Source organism: Balaenoptera borealis (genome assembly GCF_965194805.1).
Source record: "Balaenoptera borealis genome assembly, chromosome: 16".
In the NCBI taxonomy this organism is placed as follows: domain Eukaryota; kingdom Metazoa; phylum Chordata; class Mammalia; order Artiodactyla; family Balaenopteridae; genus Balaenoptera; species Balaenoptera borealis.
In genome coordinates, this window is record NC_138872.1 from 58,413,875 (window position 1) to 58,434,716 (window position 20,842).

The window sequence follows — 20,842 nt, forward strand, 5'->3', positions numbered from 1 at the left end:
ACTTTTAAAAAATTCAGATGCATAGGGCCCACCTCAGAACAATTAATTCAGAGAACTTTCTGGGGATGCGATGTGTGTGTAGGGGTGGCAACCGCAGGGCAAGAGAAAGAGGATGTAGTGGAGAAGCAGTGTGTGTGTCTCAGGGAGTGTTAGCTACTCAGAGTGTGGTCCATGGACCTGTTATTATGGGTCCATGACAAGAGGAACAGAAATTGAGAGTTAACTGTCTAGACATGTTTATAGCAATCTGGCATTGCTGCAATGTCCAAGTATTATAAGATCATTTTTTCTAATAAATATTTTTATTGTATTTTACAAAAGTACCTGACAATAAAGGATTAGGTTTTTTAAAGTGGATCCCACCACTGCTGTTGTTTTAGAAGCACTGGTGTAGTGAAGCAGGACCAACCTTGAAGTCAGGTGGCCCTCCACTGAAACCCAGGCTCTAGCCTTCATTCACTGCATGCACTTCCATGCTCACTGAAGCTCTCTGGGCTCAGTTTCCTCATCCAGAAAATGGGAATCCTCATACCTGCCCTGCATTATTTTTCCAGGAAGTCCAGAAATCAATTATGCAGAAAACACCTTTCACGGTGTAGGTGACCAATAAATATAAAATTCAAGGTCTGCATATTATGATTTCAGTACAAAGTAGGAGTTTAATGTGTAGGCACAGAGTAGCTGCTCAATAATGTAAGATTAGAGTTTTCCATACTGAGTTTCTGAATAGCCAAGGAGAACATGGACTCTGGAGCCAAGAGATCAAATGTGCTTACTAGCTATTTGATATAAGGCCAATTAATTAAGTATTCCAATACTCAGTTGCAAAATGAGGGTAAATAATTACAGTGTAACCCACGATGTTTTAAGGATGAAATAAAATTAAGTACATATAAAGCACCATGCATAGTGCTTGACCTCTATTAAATGTTCAGTAAATAGCATTATTTTCCTCTCATAATCATCATCACTATTATCCTTGCTACTCTCATGCCAGGTATAGCAGGAATCATACCTGTATCAGCCCCAGCACAGAGGACCACAGCTGCAGAGTCCAGACACATCACTGAGCTACGGTGGGTCTCGGTCAGGCCCCTGCACTTCTGTAGCCTGTGCATGATGCCACTACGTCCCATGAGCTTCTCCCTCTTACCTCTGAGTATGTGCTGAACAGCTTACCAAGCAGCTTCAGACTCATTAACATCTAATCAGTCCTAATTGGCTGTGATTCAACAGCCTAGTCTCTGGAAGAAGTCCACCAAGGGGCAGGTGGCTGCCAGAATCCTCACAGAAGCATACCCACAGCCTATGGGGACCAGTCACTAAGTGGGTGGGGGAAGGGAGACTAGAGTCGGGTCCTCTAAGAAACCTGTGCCTTCCCAGCTCTAAGGTATGTAGGCATTGAAAGACGGATTACATGAACAGACTGACCAAGCATGGATCCATTCAACACATATTTATTGAGCACCTACTATATTTCAGGCACTGTCCTAGGTGCTGGAGATAGCCCTCACTGAGCTTAATCTTGAGGGAGAGGTACAACAAAAGGCAAGTGAGTGCACTCATTAAAACAATGGTCAACATTTATTGAGCACCCATTGTATGTCAGGCTCTGCCCTCCTAGAAGCCCTTCTGGATGATCCTATAAGGTAAGATCTATTATTATCCCCATTTTAGAGAAGAGGAAAATGAGGTCCAAAAAGTTGGCCCAAAATCCCAGCAGTTGCTAAGAGGAGAAGCCAGGATTCTCACCTCAGCAATCTGCTGCAGAAAGAACAACCACCAGACACTGAGATGGTAGATTCCAACTGAGTTCTCCCAAGCTAACCTTATACCACACTGTAAACAAACAAAATGATGATTGCCAGATGCTCCTGGTATTCCAGTTGCATTCCAAAGCTACAGAATGAGGTATTTCCAAATCAGGAGTAATTCAGCCAACTAAGGCATTGGCTCCATAAACACCACGAGAAGCCAAGCAGAATATATTGGACAGATGTCACATGGTCTACTGGCAATTTTCTATGGCACTTGTGTCTGTGTTTATCTGGGTCCATATAAGTATGGTTTTCATAATGACTCTTCAAAGTCAGTATTATGATTACAACTTTATAGATGAGAAACTAAGGCTGAGATTTACTTAGAAATCTGGCACAGATCTTAAAACCAGTAAGGGGGCATACCAGGATCGGAACACCAACATGAGCCCATTTGCTACTATTACCACTGATGGTGAGAATTGAGAAGTCCTCAATAACTATTGATAAAAGAAATAGGTATGGTGGAATTAAAGGTCCAAAAAGAGCCTTCTGGTACGTCCTCCTGCCCTGGTTCAATGACCTCTCATGAGATGAAAGTTTTCAGTGTATGTTGATATAAATGGGCATTCTTGTCTTGCTAGTTAAACCTGCAGACAGAAATAATACAAGTGGCAACAGATCCACTCATTTCCAAAGGCCTTCCAAAGAGGTCATCAACATATGGCATCTCAGTTAATCCCCCAACGGCCCTGGGAGTGAGCACTGTTGTAATTTTACATACAAAGCAAATGAGATCCCAAAACAGTGAAAACAGTGATGACATATTTATTAAGCACGGGCCTTATGCCAGGCACTTTGCACACTACGCCATTTAATCCACTCGTGTGAAGCTGTCATGGTGCTCATTGCTCAGAAGAGCAGCTTGGGGCTCAGAGAAGTTAAATGACTTACCCAAGGTCATATGGCAGGTCATCAGAGCCATAATTCGAACCCAAGGGCCTGCTCTCAACCACCACGACATCCAGCTTCTCCCCAAGAGAGACAAGGGCTCACACTAAGCCCATCAGATTCCCATCAGATACCTGTCCATTCATTTGGACTTGTCACTCATTATAGACTCTTGTGAAGACTTTGCTGATGCCATACACAGTTCAAAGCAAAGATGTGCTTCAGACTCAGATAGCCTATGTCCTCACTGCCTCTTCTCTGCCTCCTATTTCCTGTTGGAAATCACATAATATGCTGCGGTGTTCAGACTCTCACTTTGCAATCCCATTCAAGCCACAGAGTTAGAGTGGTATCAAGATGAGGACAGTAAACAACAGTGGCAAGACCCTCGCTCAAGCATTACCCCCACTCCTCACTCACTGAAGGCAGGCACAGTAGCTCCCCCTGCTTAGCGATGACTTTATGTCAAGTAGGTGTCACTGAGTGGCATGAGAGACCACCTGTAGACACAGAAGAGCTATTTGGTTGGTTGGTTGCTCATTTTCTGAAGAAATGAAATGAGCTTTTAATTCAAACACAGTCTCCCACAAAATAATCCAAGAGTGAATGAGCTATGAGTTTCAGGAGATGACAGTTGAAGTGGAGAGAGGCTGGGGAAGCCAAGAGATATGGCTGGGGGGGAGGAACTGAGAGGAGGAAGAGGAGAGGGAATGAGGAGGGGAGAGGGGTAGAAAGAGAAATGGGAGGTTATGGAGATAAGGGAGGAGACTAGGGAGAGAGAGTGGAGGAGGAAATTGAGAGATATGCAGAGAATTAGAGGGGCTAAGAAGGAAAGGTACAGCTGAATCATAAAACTTTCATGTCTGTAGGAAACTCATGGCTCTAGGGTTTAACAAAAGGTGTTATGTCTCAAACCTGCCAGACTGGGGAAGCAGCAGGACTCCTGGAATGTGTTAAAGCAAGGAGGTCAGCGTGCCTTCTTATTTGACTCCAGGAAAACAATTTGCGCCAAGGGTGAAAATAAACACACAAGCCTCTTGGGAAAGGTCCACCCAAGAGTACTGACAAGAGCCATCCCCCCAGCATGTCACCCTGCAGTGAGAGGCAGGCTAAGGAATGCACAGGCTCACAGGCGGAGATACAGCCTTGCTTCAGAGAAATCTTGCTGCAAACCCTGGAGGCTTCCAGACTAGGGCTTTGGACAGAGTTGCAATGATGTTATATATCCAAGGCAGTGGAAGTTTCCTCCAAAGGAAAAAGGGAGGCAAGTGGCTTAAGCAAGTCCGGCAAAGCAAGCTTGGCTGCCAGAGTCCTGGAGTCAACCCTCAGCAGCCTCTCCGCCTCACACAACCCTGTCTGGTTCCACATCATCACTGTTCTCAGTCCAACCTTCTTCCTGGTTATAGAAGCTCTGTACACCCACCCCAGAAAAAATACACAAAGGCAGAAGGATGCAAAGAAGACTTCCAGAATCCCCCACCCAATGGCAGCCACTAGGACAAAGGACTGCTTGGTGATTGAGGGCAGGGTTCAAATCCAGACTTAGGTTCTCACTACTTGAATGATTTGGGGCAAGTCGCTTCACCTTCCTGAACCTCACCAGCATGGCAGAAGTAACAACATGTGAAAAAATAAAATAAAACTCTTGATGCACTGTCTACCATGTACAGGAAGCTATTGCTATTATTTATTATTGTTATTTGGGTGGATTCTATCTTTTTTCTCTGCATTTGAATGTGATCTGTGCAATGTACCCAGCACAGCCAGAAGGATTTTTCCAGGCGGTTTGGGGCAAAAAAAAACAACAAAACCTTCCTAAATTCTATCTTCAGATCACTTTGTCCCCCGATCCAAGAAGAGCACTACGACCAGTCTCCGACTCTCCCTTTCTGTCAACCGAAGACACTGGTGATGCTCCACTCAGCACACGGGCACGCCAGGAGGGACTGCAGCGAACACAGAAAGCAGAGCACCCCCAGCAGACATGGGCCATGACAGCTCTTAACAATGATCCCAGGAAAAACCACCAACTCCACTCAATTAGAGACATGTTGAAAAATAACCACATCTGTTCTTCTCTCTCTTCCCTCCTCCCACCAAAAAAATTGCAGAACTGTGACGTGAAAGCAGGTCATTTCAGGTTCTCCATATCAGCTGCAGGAATCTCCAGACCTTTGCACATGCTGTTCCCTCACTTACGATGCTCTTCCTCAGGTTCCTGGAGGGGATCAGACCCTCTCCTATGTGACTGGTCTGTTCTCAAATGACTCCTTCTCAGTGAAACCCTCTTATGACTCTATTTAAAATTGAAGCCCCATTGCACCACTACCCTAACCCTCTATTTTGCCCTTCTCTGCTCTGTTTTTTCCTAGGGCTTATCACCAGCTGACATATTACATATCAATACTTTGTCTCTCCGCTTCACACACTAGATCGTAGCCACAAAGAAGACAGAAGGTTTTGCCTGTTTTGTTGACTGCTGTATTCACAGCATTCACAGCCTATAGAAGTCTCTCAAATAGTATTTGTTACATGAAAGAATGAGTTGCTCATATCTGCCCCCAACCCCTGGCACATGCATGAAGGTATAAGGGATATTAAAAAGAAGTTGTCCAGGGGCTTCCCTGGTGGCGCAGTGGTTAAGAATCTGCCTGCCAATGCAGGGGACAAGGGTTCGAGCCCTGGTCTGGGAAGATCCCACATGCCGCGGAGCGACTAGGCCCGTGAGCCACAAATACTGAGCCTGCGCGTCTGGAGCCTGTGCTCTGCAACGGGAGAGGCCGCGATAGTGAGAGGCCCGCGCACCGCGATGAAGAGTGGCCCCCGCTCGCCGCAACTGGAGAAAGCCCTCGCACAGAAACGAAGACCCAACACAGCCAAAAATAAATATAAATAAATTAATTAATTAAAAAAACAAAAAAAGAAGCTGTCCATATTACAGATAAGAAAACTGAGACCCAGAGAGAAGAGACTTGTCCAAGATTTCTCAGCAAAGTTTAGCAGTTCAGCCGGCAAGAACACCAGTGTTAGAATATCAATGTTAGAATATAATGAATTTCCTCTCCAAGGAATGTTCTATCTTGCCTTGTCTCGGAAACAACCTCCATAATCACAAGAGCAGGGTAGGAGCATGGCTTCCAGTCCTGGGTCTGCATTGATTAGCTGTGCGAGGTTGGCCTGTCCCTCAGTAATTCCACCTTGCCACCTCTAAAATGGAACAATAAATCCTGCCCTTACCACCAACCAGAGCTGCTCTGAGCATCAGTAGACTATTTTGGCTTCCGTGGTGAAAGGGGTACCTCATGAGACAGGAGGGGTCCTTGTGGTGTGTTACTGGAAGTGCTAAATTTCCAGTGGGGGCTGGCCCAGTGCCTCTGTGCCTTCCCATTCAGACACTCGCCACCACGAGTCACAAGCAAGGGATGCCGTCTCTTAGTAAAGAACAGAACCAGAGATGCTGCTGCACCCATGAACAAAGCACTCTGTCTGCTTGTTCTCTCCTCCCTCTTCCCAGGCATTGTGCCTTGAACAGAGGACCTTTTCCACCCTCTGTCTGTCCCCACGGCCTTGGCCTGGACAAATCTCTCCAGGAGGCATCCCCTTTCACATCCACTCAGCTTCCCCCAGAGAAGCGCAGGTGGTTGGGAACTATTACTAAAGGATCTTGCTGATTTTCTGGTTGTCTGTGGAGTCACTGGAAAGCCATCGTCATAGCTGGCGACTGGCATTTGTCCTCTGTATGCCCCACGCCACACCTGTGCTATGGACTACAGCATGTAGTACCACTCACTCCTCGCAACAACTTTATGAGGCAGGCACTAGTGTCATACCCACCTCAGAGACGAGAAAATTGAGGCAGGATGTTTCATTAAATTCCCCAAAGTTTCACAGTAAACAAGTGTCAGAGTGATGATCCAAAGCTAGGCATCCAGCATAGAAGGAAAAGAGATGACAGCTATCTGTCCAAAATAAACGTGTGCTCCCCTTTACAAAAATAGTGTGGTGCTATCACTGGGAGGCAGCTGCCCAGACAGGGACTACATTTCCCAGCACCCCTTGCTGGGCGTGGCCATGTGACTAGTTCTAACCAATAGGATGTGAGCCAACATTTTTAGGAGGTGAGAAGTCTTCTCCTCTCCTTCCCGCCTCTGCCTCCACTGGCTGGCGGTAGAACAGTCTAGAGGATGGCAGAGCCCCAGATGGTAGGGACTGGGTCTTTCACTGCCCCACAGTGAAAACTGCTTGCTGATCTGCATTGGACCATTGGATGAGTGAGAAATAAGCTTTACTGCTAAGTCAGAGGTCAACCAACTTTTTGTATAAAGGGCTAGACAGCAAATATGTTCAGCTTTACGGTTCGGTTCATATAGTCTCTGTCACAATGACCCAGCTCTGCCCTTGTAGCATGAAAGCTTCCTTAGGCAATCTGTAAACAAACAAATGTAGCTGTGTTCCAACAAAATTTTATTTACAAATAAAACAGACAGACAGACTTGGCCCTGGGCTGTAGTCTGGTAAACCCTTTGAAATTGGGGATGGCTGAGTATCTGTCATTGTAGCTAATGTTAATCAAGTAACATGGGGGAGAAGAGTGGAACGATGATAAACAGTCCTCATTGGTCCCCCGATCATCCATGACCATACACACAGGAAGGGATCGCCCGGTCCCAACCCCATCTGCCCTTCCCAAAGCCCGAGCGGGCCATGGATCCAGGCCACAGGCTTTACTGCCTGTGTAAAATCAGAAGGGGGAGTCCTGAGGAGGACATTTCCTAGCCTAATCACACATCTTCCCAAAGGCTGCAGTCATGTGGATTCAAATGAAAAACAGCATTTTAAAAAGAGGACAGAAATGCTGAATAAAACATTAAATAGAAAAACCCAATGCAACACTTAAAAGTTAATGCCCCAACATTTATTTTGGGGATGAAGCATATGTCTCACCACATCTGTGATTAAAAGGTTCCCTGCCTTATTCATGCAATGGTTTTTTTCATTGTTTGCATAATGCAGCCAGTCAAAGTAGAAATTCCACAGAGGCTGCTGAGTTCTAGGAGTTTACTGTTGGTTGTGGAAACGGATCGTGGGCAAGGTGCTATGCCGGACAAGAGGAAACCACCATTTCAGACACTTTCCAAGTCATTTTCACGTTCTTGGGTGAATTTTTTTAACCATTAAATATTATACAATGGCATTTCTCTTGTCGCTCAATATTACTGTCAGTTCTGGCAGAAAGTGTAATAGACACGTTCTGGGTTTCCTTCCCCCTCCTCTGCTCCAGACAGTGATGTGACTGCATGAGCAGCATCTTTACAACTGAGATGCTGCCTTTTTGGGAGGCACTGAAGTGGTGTGGCCACAGCTCTCCACAGCGATGTGCTCAGGCCTCGCCATTGCCATGGGGACGGGGTGGGGGTCGGGGGGTGAAACCCGGAGGGTATTAGTTGTGGTCTCCTGCCTGCACTTTCTCCTACCGTGGGTAATTGAGCTGGCACCTGGAAATCCACATACTGGGAAGGTCCTGCACAGGACCTGGCATTTTCAGACGGAAAGGTTTTCGTCATGGATACTTTCTACTTGCATTCTGTCTTAAGCATCAGACATTTTTCCTTTTGGCCTTTTATACTGGTGAATTACAGAAGGGCCTCTCCCATCTTTCTCTTCTTTCTAGCCTTCCCCCTCCTCTTTCTTCACTGATTCTCTGCTCTCAGGCCGAGAGACATTACTTAGAAACTTCAGTGCAGGGTGATCATCTATTAACTCAGCAAGCAGTTATTGACATCTACAATCTCAGATACTGTTTAAGCCTCAAGGGAGTTAGCAGTGAGCAAAACACAGTCGATGCCAACAAGGTACCTACATTCTAGTAGGAAAGACAATAAACAAGTTTATAATTTGTCTCCAAAAATTTTTTTTAAGTAAAGCCTCTTTGGTTTTATGTCTCATGCACTGTTTGGGGAGGGGGGTGGCTCTACAACAGTGGCTGCTGACATAAAAATATGCTAACATTCATGAGGCCAGGGAGACATCTGAACTTGGGAAGGTGGTTTAGGTCCCTGGGATTAGAGGAAAAGATTTCTTCTGCCACTCAGTTCACATCATTTCCCAGCTCTCCAGCTTCCAATGGCCTTTCGTCACTCCCTGAATAAAATCTGAAATCTCAACGTGGCCTTCAAGACCCCACATGAGCTGCTTCCGCTACTTCGCTGAATATATCCTCTATTCCTTCTCTCCAGCCCACTGGCTTCTCTGCTGTTCTTCAAAGACACAGTCTGTTCCCACCTCAGGGCCTTTGAACTTGCTGTGTCCTCCACCTGACTGCTCTTCCCCTAGACATTCACATGGCTGCCACCCTCACTTCAAGAGGTCTTTCCTATCTAAACGGCAGCCATTACTTTCTATTCTTTGCCCTGATGCTATAGACTGCATGTCCTGGGGGACAGTCATATGTTAAAGTCCCAACCCCCAATGTGATGATATTAAGAGGCAGGGCATTTGGGAGGTAATTAGGTCATGAGGGTAGAGCCCTCATTAATGAGATTAGTGCCCTTATAAAAAGACATTAGAGGGGCTTCCCTGGTGGCGCAGTGGTTGAGAATCTGCCTGCCAATGCAGGGGATACGGGTTCAAGCCCTGGTCTGGGAAGATCCCACATGCCACGGAGCAACTAGGCCCGTGAGCCACAATTACTGAGCCTGCGCGTCTGGAGTCTGTGCTCCGCAACAAGAGAGGCCGCGATAGTGCGAGGCCCCCGCACCGCGATGAAGAGTGGCCCCCACTTGCCGCAACTAGAGAAAGCCCTCGCACAGAAACGAAGACCCAACACAGCCATAAATAAATAAATAAAATTTAAAAAAAAAAAAGTATACATTAAAAGACATTAGAGAGCTTTCTCCTGCTCTCTCTCTCTTGCTCTTCCCCCCCATGTGAGGACACAGCAAGAAAACAGGCATCTGCAAGCCAAGAAGAGGGTCCTCCAGGAACTGAATCTGCTGACACTCTGATCGTGGACTTCCTGCCTCCAGAGCTGTAAGAAATACATGTTTGTTGTTCAGGCCGCCCAGTCCATTTGTTAGAGCAGCCTGAACGGACTGAGACACCTGCTTTCAGTGCTTCTTCTCAGCCCACACTGTTCCGCGACACAGTCTCTATGCATCTGATTGTCTCTGCCGTCTGTCTTCCTCCAATAGGGCACCAACTATCTCAGGCTGAATGATGAATGCCACCCAGCAGCTGTAACTTACTGCACACACTCTGCCCCCCTCCAGTCAGTCTTCCATGTGGCCGTCAGAAGAGGCTTCTGGAAGGTAAATCAGATGCTCACCACTGCCTCCCACCACAGTTTGGAAATCTTCATTGCTTTCTCTCTGATCTTAAGATAATGATGCAACTCCCCAACATGGTCTGCAAGTCCCTGTACGCTCTCACACCTGCCACCTTCATCCTCACCCTCCAACCTCCAGAATCTCCAGCATTTGCTCAGACCTTCATTTGCTCCAGTCCCTCCTGCCACAGAGCCTTTGCCCAGGCTGTTCCCACCTTCTGGAACACTCTTCTCTCTCCCAGTCACCCTCTCGAGTCTTCATATCAAAGTTTCAGTCCACATCCTCAGGCAATCTCTCTGGCCTCCCTGAGTGGGTCAAACCCCCAGCATCTGCTCTCATAGTCCTCGTGCTTTTACAGTACTGAATACAGGGTATTGGATATTTATGGGGGTGACACTTTTTTCATATCTGCCCCTCCCCCTCTAGACTATACGCTCCAGGTGAGCAGAGAAAGCATAGTTTTTACTCTTATTTTTACTCTCAGAGCCTAGCACACAGAAGGTTTTCAAGAAATACGTGAACAAATAACTAAATGAACATGACTTTCAAATAAGCTACTTAAAGCTTTCTGAGCCTCGGGCAATGACAGCTACACCATAGGGATGGAAGGCCTCCATGAGATAAATTATGATGATGCTTCGTAAATAGAAATGCGCACAATCTGTACAAATTAAGTGGTTGTTTAAGTACTCGGGCCTGCCCACCCCTAGGTCTCTCATCTGATCCATTGAATTCGAAAACTTCCACAGACATTTTAATCCAGATACCATGTCTGCTGAGTTTCTTTAGTAGCCTTTTGCACTATTAAAAGTCAGTATCTTGGGAGATTGGGATTGACATATGTACACTAATATGTATAAAATGGATAACTAATAAGAACCTGCTGTATAAAAAAATAAATAAAATAAAATTCTAAAATTCAAAAAAAAAGTCAATATCTCACAGGATCGTCTCATCAAACCAGCAAGTTGGGCATTTACTGTGTATTTTAAGTACTTTATATAAATTAACACATTCATCCCTGGCAACCTATCAGTCTCCCCATTGTACAGATGGGGAAACTGAGGCATGGAGGAGAAAGAGGACTTCCCAGTAGACACACAACTAGAAAGTGGTGAACTCCGAGTGTGAACCCAGGCATTCTAACTCCAGTCCATGCTCTGAACCATCCTGCAGCAGCGGTAAAGTCACACACAAATGACAAATGAGGAAACTGAGGCCTAGAAAGATTTCGTCACATGTTCTGCTGACTCCCAGCTGAAACTCTGAACATCAGGCCTCCACCTGCATGAAAGAGACCAATATCCAGTGTCCCTGCCCAGTGAGGAGTCCCTTGAACCCATCATCACGTCATGCCCTCCAGCACACCAGGCTCCCAGGACACACGAAGCCCCAGCTGGGCTGCACCTATGGGTGCAGTTTTCCCTGCACTCCTGGGCATATGTTTATACCAGTAATGGATGAGTTCTGGTGACCTTCTCAGGTGCATATACCTGGTGCCCTCACCTGACATGCCAACTTTGGGTTGTAAGTCAATTCCATCAGCATTTACCAAGATTCTACCACATGGAACTCTGCAGAGAGCAGAGTAAAGCTTTAGTCAGACAGGCCTGGGTTCAAATCATTCACTTACTCATTCATTCATTCACTCATTCATTCATTCTGCTAACAAATATTGTGGAGCCCTGGCTCTGTGATGGGGCCGCTCATGCACTCGGGATACAAGGTGAACCCAAGAGACAGGGGCACTCAGAGCCTGGGGGGATAGCCAGACACTAAGACACTAAACACGTAAGAAAATTGGCAATTGCGCTACACATTCAATGACGAAAATAAATAGGGAGATATGGTAGGATAAAACTGAGAGTAGAGGGTTGGAGAGGCCTTTAAACCAGGACCGTGATCTGCCCCTGACAGGTTTCATGCCTTTGGGCAAGTCTCCTAACCCCTCCAAGCTACAGTTTTCAAATCCATGAATGGGGATGGTCATATCTACTCCATATGTAAAATGCTCAGAAATGAAAGCTCTGCTTTTGTTAAGCCAGGTGCTAGGTATTCAAATGTAAACAAGACATCATGTGCAGTCCAGGAGGGGAGACAGGCCATATGAAGGCATGTGCCACCAGCATTAAGGGGATACCACCGTCAGTCCTCCCCAGAGCTCCGTCCCCCCCCACCCCCCATTCCTCCTGACGCAGCCTTCTGTGCGCTGAGTCCACACCTGTTCACTGCCCCCCAAGACAGGCACATCCTGCAGCCCTGTCCAGCCCAGCGGCCAACCATGAGGAAGGCCGACGGGAGGCATCTTCCTCCTCCCACCTTGCTGGGTCACTGAGCAGAGAGGAGACAGAGGCAGATGGGTCCACTTTCTGCCCCTTTTTTATTTTTTCCTCTTGCCCCAGGCACAACAACCAACACTGGCCGGAAGCGCTTGCAGGATGGGCCAGAACCTCGGCATAGGTGGATGGCTTCCCGAAGCCAGGCTGCCATGAGAGCCGAGATCAGTGGAGTAAAGGGCACACAGTTCTACATGCTATCTGACCAAGTCATACTGCTCCCAGAGGCAACGGCCCATCATTCTCTGCCTTCAGGCTGGGTTGGTGATCAGGGGAGCTCAGCAACTTGGGTCAAAACTGGCTCAGAGATGACGGAACCAGGCTCTGGGGAGAAGAAGCATGACTTGCTGGCTAATGGGCAAGGTCAAGAGATAAAGGAGTCACTTGTCTTTTAACAGCCCCAGGTGAGAGAAAACTGAAATATCTGTTCAGGAGATTTGTTGGCCCTTGGCATTCTTAAAGAGCCCCAAGTTCGAGGTATCCCCAACATATGCATACACACATAAATTTTATATACATATATAGGCACATATATATATGCATATACTTACACACATATAGTTACACATACAGACGTGCATATAGACATGAACATGTATGTATATATGCATGTATATGTATATAAGAGACTTACATAGACACATATGTAAACATGTAAATATAGAGAGATATACAGATGTATAGACACAGAGAGAGACACATTCACACATATATGTGTAGAGAGAGACACACACAAATGTACACATTGACGCACATATGTACTGCTGATATCACATCACATTCATTCTAAAAAAATCTTCAGTGGTTCTGCATGAAGAATAAACTTATCCTAACCCTAAAACCCCTATAATTTGACCTTACCCTCCTTACATACAACCATGTCCTTCTTTAACACTTACACTTTTCTTTTCATATTCTACACTGGTGTTTTCCCGGCTTCCATCATTCCAAAACCATCTTTGTGATTTTTGCCTTATCTGCGAGCCACCTATGTTATTAGTAACTTAATATTTTAAAAATTGAGTTAGTTTTCACTTAATTTATTTTGAAATATAACTTTATTTGTAGCACCATAAACGTAAAACCAGTGTCATTCATCATGACATAAAGGCAGCTACAAAAATAAATACAATGAATTACAAAATAATGCTGGTGAATTCTAGCAGGAACAGGAGCCTGAAGAAAACCTTTAGCCAGACACTTACTTAGAGATTTTGTTAAGAAGGGAGAAAAGCTGGTGCTGGAGAAATGATACCTCCGGCTAAGACTCTCCCCTTGACATAACCTGGAAAACTGGAAGATAACTAAAAAGGGGGTCTGTGATTCAGTCCATTTAACCTGGTGTTGGTGTGACCCCTCCATTCATCTCAAGAAGCACCAGTGTGCAGCCCACACTTTGAGAAATACTGGTCGAGTATTCAGTGATTTGCTGGCTGGGAACATCCTAACAAGGTTCAGCCAATTTGAGTGTCACGCATACAAATCACACATGGATGCAGCATCCTAGTAACTGTCCTGAAACTCCTGCCAGGTCTCCGCACTAGGCATCAACTCATCCTGGCTTTCATATCCCATACAACATAACATCTTTGGCTTCCTCCTCACTTCCCACTGTGTGTCTGTACTTACTTTTCCTCACACTCCTCTTCGTATACGTACTCTACCCCTTGGGCAAACCAGATTGCTCCATTTCCCCTAAATAAGCCTCATGCTTCCACACCTCCCTGCCTCTGCTCCATCCGAAATGTCCTTCCCCGGCTCCTCCCGAAGCCCTACCCATCCTTCAAGGCACATCTCAGGTGTTGCCTCCCCCATGAAGCACCCCCTGCCTTCTCCAGGGTCTGCCACACCTAAGCCAGTGACTCTCAGATTTGAGTGTCCCTCAGTGCCACCTGCCAGGTGATGCTGATGCTGCTGGTCTGGGGACCACACTTTGAGGACGACTGCATTAGGCAATCCACAGATTTCTGTGGAATTTAATTTCCTTTCTGCCTCCTGCTTCAGGTGAAAGTGGTGACTGAATGGTTGTTAGGTTCCCCACTAATAACCCCTCCCTTGTGTTACTGAGATCAAGAGTCTCTCTGAAATACAGGAGGCCCTCCTCCTTTTTAATCACTCTGCTTACTCTGATTGTAAACAGTTCCTAGGACTGATGTGGCAAAGAACCACAAACTGAGTGGTTTAAACAAAAGAATTTTATTCTCTCATAGCTCTGGAGGTGAAAAGTCCAAAATCACAGTGTTGGCAGGGTTGGGTCCTTCTGAGAGCTATGAGGAAAAATCTCTTCCATACCTCTTTCCCAGCTTCTGGTAGCCTCAGGTGTCCCTTGGCTTGCAGATAGCACTCTCCCATTTATGCCATAATAAAAACATTAGTACTTACTATATTTAAAAAATTATATGTGTCTCCACATCATCTTCTCTGTGTATGTGTCTGACTCTGTGTCCAAGTTTCCCCTTTTTATAAGGACACCATTCATTTTGGATTAGGGTCCATCCTGATGACTCTATTTTAACTTGATCACCTCTGTAAAGACGCTATCTCCATATGAGGTCACATTCTGAGATCCTGGGGGTTAAGGACTTCTACATATATTTGGGAGGGGGACACAGTGCAACTCTTGACACCCTGTCAGGTAACCTCTGATCCCTGGAGGATGCATACTGTGGAGAAAAACAACTCACTTGCCTTGATGACACATCATCTCATAGATGTCCCTCGTCACCAATCCAAGCATCAGAATTTGGGCTGCTGGAGAATTCTGCTCTGGTGAGCAAAAGTGAATGGCTCATGTCATTATGCAATGCGCTGACCTGGCAGGTAATTTAAATGAAAAGGCACTGGTAGCCATGAGAAACGCTGGACACACATCTCACCAAGGCTTTTCTTCCCATAGCTTTCTTCATGAAATATAAAAACAACCCTGTTATATAACCACATTCCACCGCACTGAGTTAACTAAACGGATTTGAAGCCCTTCTATGGAAACACAGTGATGGCCTCTCCACTGGCTGCATTAACAGCCTCCACTCCCTGCCTCCCCACAGGCCCAGCCCTGCCCCGCTCCATCTCACCTGCCCCGCACCATCTCACCTGCCTCTCAGTCTGCAGCCTGGTCTTTCTAAAAAGCTCATCTGACCATGGCACTCCCCCGCTTAAAACGCTTTAATGCTCCCCCTTGTCCAAACTCCTCAGCAGGGCATTCAAGGGTCTTCATTATTCTGCACATGACAATGTCTCGATTCCCACTTCTTAGTTCACCGCCACCTAGCCGTCCTCCCAGGCAAGCCCAGCATCCTGCAGCTTTTCTCAGTCCCCACCACACTCCCTGGAATGCCTCTCCCTCCTGCTCTGCCTGGACCAGGGCACCGCTATCATTCGGGGTTGGGATAGTCCTGCCTTGCGCAGGGCTGTCTGTGCCCTGCAGGGTGGTGGGCAGCCTCCCCGGCCTCTACCCACTAGGTGTTAGTAGAAATTCCTCCCCACCTCCAGTTTTGATAACCAAAAATGTCCCTAGACATTGCCAAATGTCCCCTGGCCTAGATAATTCCAACTGGTCCTTTAAAACTCAGGGCAGAGCCTCCAGGAGGCTCTCTGGCCCCTCCTCCAGGTTCCATGGTGCAATGTCCATGTTTTACCACATCGCTCACAGTGCAAATTCACTGTGCGTTTACTTTGGGTCTCCCCCAAATCAGCCTGGACCACGTCTGCTTCTATTATGTGCCTCTGGTGCTAGCACAGGGCCTGCCTGGGAGGGGGGCTCCCATTCTGTTTGTGGATCAAGTAAATGAAAAAGCAAGTGAGTGGAAAAGAGACAGGAAGAGGGTGGTCCTGCCCGCTGGGGCCGGGACTTAAAGAGGTTTCCCTGAATCCAGCATGTTTTCTCAGCTGTTCTCACACTCACCACTCAAAGGTGAATATGAATAAGAATGTACAAACATAGAAGGAGCATATATGACTCACGCTCCAGCCTGGCACCAAATCCACTCTCCATCCCCGGGGTCTCAGATGTTGTTTTCTTAAAACCACGCTCTCTAGGTTTCTATTTTTTTTCTTTTTTAAACCTTAAAAGATAGACTTTTTTTTTTTTTAAGGCAAGAAAGCTTAAGTCTTAAAGACGTTTGCTAAAGCTAATCGTCCCAGAAGCAAGGATGGGAGCCAGGCTTACCAACGCTGCCACCTACAGAGCACTGGGGCCCCTAAAGCCAAGCGCAGCAGAGGGAAGAGGCTGGAGGGGCAGGGGAGGGGCACCTCCAGAAGAAGGGCCAGGGGTCAGCGCAAGGGCCCAGCTCCTGGCTCCTTGGCCAGCGGGAGGAGAACGTCTCTGCCAAGAGCTCTGAGAACCCGGCGCCAGACAGAAATCGGTCTCTTCTCTCAGCTGCCAAGGAGCTGGGCTGAAGGAGAAAGAAGCCCTTGCTCCACAGGCCACACACTCACAGCACACATACAAACTCACACACATTCACACCACCCACACACCCACTACACATACACAAACACATACACCATAGGCAAACCATATGCGCTCCCCCCACACACAAACACACACACAAATAGGTGCTTTTAAACCCTCACACAAACACACAATCCTACCTACAGCGTATACACAAACCCACAGACTCACAAATACACACACACTCACACACAAACACACACATTCACACCACACACACGACGCATAAACACACATATCACAGGCAAAACATGACACATTCTTGCACACACACTCACATAGATACACATACAACACACTCATACATTTGTGCTTCTAATTCTCTTTACATCTGCCTCTGTTCCTCAAAAAGCCATTCTGGAGACTAAGATGCAGCTGTGGGGAGGATGCAGCTGTGGGGGGGATGCAGCTGTGGGAAGGATGCAGCTGTGGGGAGATGCAGCTGTGGGAGGGATGCAGCTGTGGGGGGATACAGCTGTGGGGAGATGCAGCTGTGGGGAGGATGCAGCTGTGGGGAGATGTAGCTGTGGGGAGATGTAGCTGTGGGGAGATGCAGCTGTGGGGGGCATGCAGCTGTGGGGAGATGCAGCTGTGGGGGGGATGAAGCTGTGGGGGGGATGCAGCTGTGGGGAGATGTAGCTGTGGGGGAGATGCAGCCGTGGGGAGATGCAGCTGTGGGGAGATGTAGCTGTGGGGAGATGCAGCTGTGAGGGGCATGCAGCTGTGGGGAGATGTAGCTGTGGGGGGGATGAAGCTGTGGGGGGGATGCAGCTGTGGGGAGATGTAGCTGTGGGGGAGATGTAGCTGTGGGGGGGATGCAGCTGTGGGGAGGATGCAGCTGTGGGGAGATGCAGCTGTGGGGGGGGATGCAGCTGTGGGGGGGATGCAGCTGTGGGGAGGATGCAGCTGTGGGGGGGATGCAGCTGTGGTGGGATGGCGCTGTGGAAGGATGCAGCTGTGGGGAGATGCAGCTGTGGGGGGGATGAAGCTGTGGGGGGGATGCAGCTGTGGGGAGATGTAGCTGTGGGGGAGATGCAGCCGTGGGGAGATGCAGCTGTGGGGAGATGTAGCTGTGGGGAGATGCAGCTGTGAGGGGCATGCAGCTGTGGGGAGATGTAGCTGTGGGGGGGATGAAGCTGTGGGGGGGATGCAGCTGTGGGGAGATGTAGCTGTGGGGGAGATGTAGCTGTGGGGGGGATGCAGCTGTGGGGAGGATGCAGCTGTGGGGAGATGCAGCTGTGGGGGGGGATGCAGCTGTGGGGGGGATGCAGCTGTGGGGAGGATGCAGCTGTGGGGGGGATGCAGCTGTGGTGGGATGGCGCTGTGGAAGGATGCAGCTGTGGGGAGGATGCAGCTGTGGATGGGGGGGAGACTGGGAGGTCCCACAGTGCCCCTGGTGAGGCATCCTGACTCTGTTTGGCAGGAGCAATCTCAGGCCGTAAAGTTCCCTTATGTCTCAGGTTTGGGGAGGGGAGTTTTCTCTGTGCTTCCTGTAAGCCCTTCCCAGCCTCTACCTGACACCAAACCATCTTGACAAAGTAACCACGGCTGACTCATTCCCCTCTCCCTCCAATGTGCACTTCCCCTACACAGTGCTTATCTGAGTGGGAGGAGTTCCAGGTGTTAATTAACAACAATTAATTTTTACCTCAATAAAACTTATCACTTTTATAATAAACAAAAAGCAAATTTAAAGACCTCACTTCTTTCATGAGACTATCCCAGTTTTACAAGTGAATTTTTACAAGCTAATTGTTCCAACAACCCAGCCTACAAAAGGTATAATGCAGAGTAGGAATTCCAGGGGGAGAGGTATGCAAAGTTAATCTTAATAAATTTTGAATCATATTTTCAAAGCACTGGGTGGGGTGTGGCCTGACAATTAGGGAGAATCTTCAGTAAAGGTTCAATAAAATGACAAATTCTTTTATAAAGAGATTACTCACTCTGCTGTACCTACTCCCTAAAGCTAAATTATCATATAAAAGCCTGACTTTGAACAAGATAGCCAAGTTTCTTAAGGCAAGACATTGTTCCCCAAGTTCTCTGAAACACAATTATCCCTTAGGCAAGCACCTGAGTGGGGCCTCTTACTACCTACAGGTCCTCTGGGGGATCACTTTTAACATCTCTGAGCTTGTTTCTTCATCTGGAAAATGGGGATAATATTGCCTGCCTCCCAGGAGTGTTATAAGGGTTAAAAGATACACACACACACACACACACACACACACACACACACACACACACACAGCATGTGGTACCTATTAGGTGCTCAATAAATGCTAGCTGACACCTTTGGTATGATCATGCTCTTCCCCAATCTCAATCCCCATCGCTGAATGTGTAACTCTGACCTTTTCCGTGGAGCTCAGTTCAGATCACACCTCCTCCATGAAGTCTCTCCATGAATGTGCTCACTGGAAGTAAACCATTTCCGCCTGTGATCTACACCCACCTTCTGGCACTTTATCTGTCCCTCTCCTGGGGCCCATTTAGCTTCTGTATTGTAATGTCATTCCAGCACATCTTATACTCCCTCTGTACCATAATTACCAGGGTCCATGTCTAACTCATCCCTGTGTGCGCCTCAGCACCCAGAACAATGAGATGCACACAGTGGGCGCTCCAGTGGGTTGTTTATGTTAGTAACAGTAATAGCATGGCAGACCTGTGGTTGGTTCCCCAACATGCATTCTACCCCTGACCTGAGAAAACTGTTCTCAGACAATACGGAATTTCTGTTGCAGTACTCATTTGGTAGTTTTTAAATATGTCCACAAATTTTTTACACTCCTCCCCCTTCAAAAGGTGGGGCCTGATCCCCTCCTGTGCACTCAGTGATTCATTTCTAATGAATGGAATGCGGCAGAAGTGAAAGTAGGTGGTTTCTGAGATGAAATCAACAAAAGCACTGTGGCTTCCATCTGTCTCTCTTGGATCACTCACTCTGGAGGGACCCAGCTGCCATGAACATGAGGACACTCAAGTAGACCCATGGAGAGGTTCTCAAAGCGAATAAATGAGGCCTCCTGCCCACTGCCACTGGACTGAGCCATCTTGGTCACAGGTCTTCCAGCCTCAGTCCAGTCTTTATATAACTGCAACCTGTGAAAGACCCCAAACCAGAATCCCCTGACTAAGTTGCTCCTGAATTCCTGACCCACCGAATCTGTGAAATAAATGTGCTTGTTTCAAAATGGTAAGTTTGGAGATAATTTATTATACACCAATAGTTAACTAATACCCTCCATCAGTACATGGTTCAGGAATTTCATCCAATCCTGGAAAGCTGTACAGTGAGAGGAAGCGGCTAAGGGAGAGGTGGGTTCTAGGGAAGGCTTACTTACTCACTCCTAAGGGGGCCAGAGGAAGACAAAGTCTCTCTTGTGCTACCAGACATTTGTGGCTGGATGTGATGCCCCAAACCTCAGAAATCATTCTGGTACCAGCCTATGAGTGAAGCCAAAAGCAAGGATGGTAGGGTAGAGAAAGTAAGCAGCTGTGTTCTTGACGATGACACTGAACCACTGAATCTACCAGTTCCAAAGCCTGATCTACTTCAGAGTTTCTGGTCATGTGAGATAATAAACTTATACACTGTATAAACTACTTTGAGTCAAAGTTCTCTTACTTGTAGGTAAACACATCCCAACTCATTCAAAGAGTTACATTTAATGGGCTACCTGTATTTTACATTAAGCACTATCTATGACACCTCCTGCAGATGATTTCTAATCTCTCCAGGATCCAACAATTTGGGTATTCTCATCCCTATTTTAAAAATGAGGAAATTGAAGCTCAAAGCAGTTGAATAACTGGTCTCAGGTCACAGAGCTAGTGAGAGATTGGATTCAGTACATGCCTGTTGAACTCTTAAGTCCACATTCTTTCCAACACACCACGCTGACAACGAAAATGTCATGCTGAGATAGCGCCCCAAGATTCACTCAGGAAGGCAGCCAGGACTACCTGAGCAGCAAGTCCAAACCTGAAATGCTAACTCCTTAGCTTTGCATA

At 47.0% G+C, this 20,842-nt stretch overlaps 1 protein-coding gene across 1 annotated transcript in view; it reads right to left on the minus strand.

Annotated features, from left to right (window-relative positions):
* Positions 1 to 20,842, minus strand: part of GRIN2A (glutamate ionotropic receptor NMDA type subunit 2A) — a 387,714-nt gene that overhangs the window by 244,102 nt on the left and 122,770 nt on the right. The gene's annotated exons all lie outside the window — the stretch shown is intronic.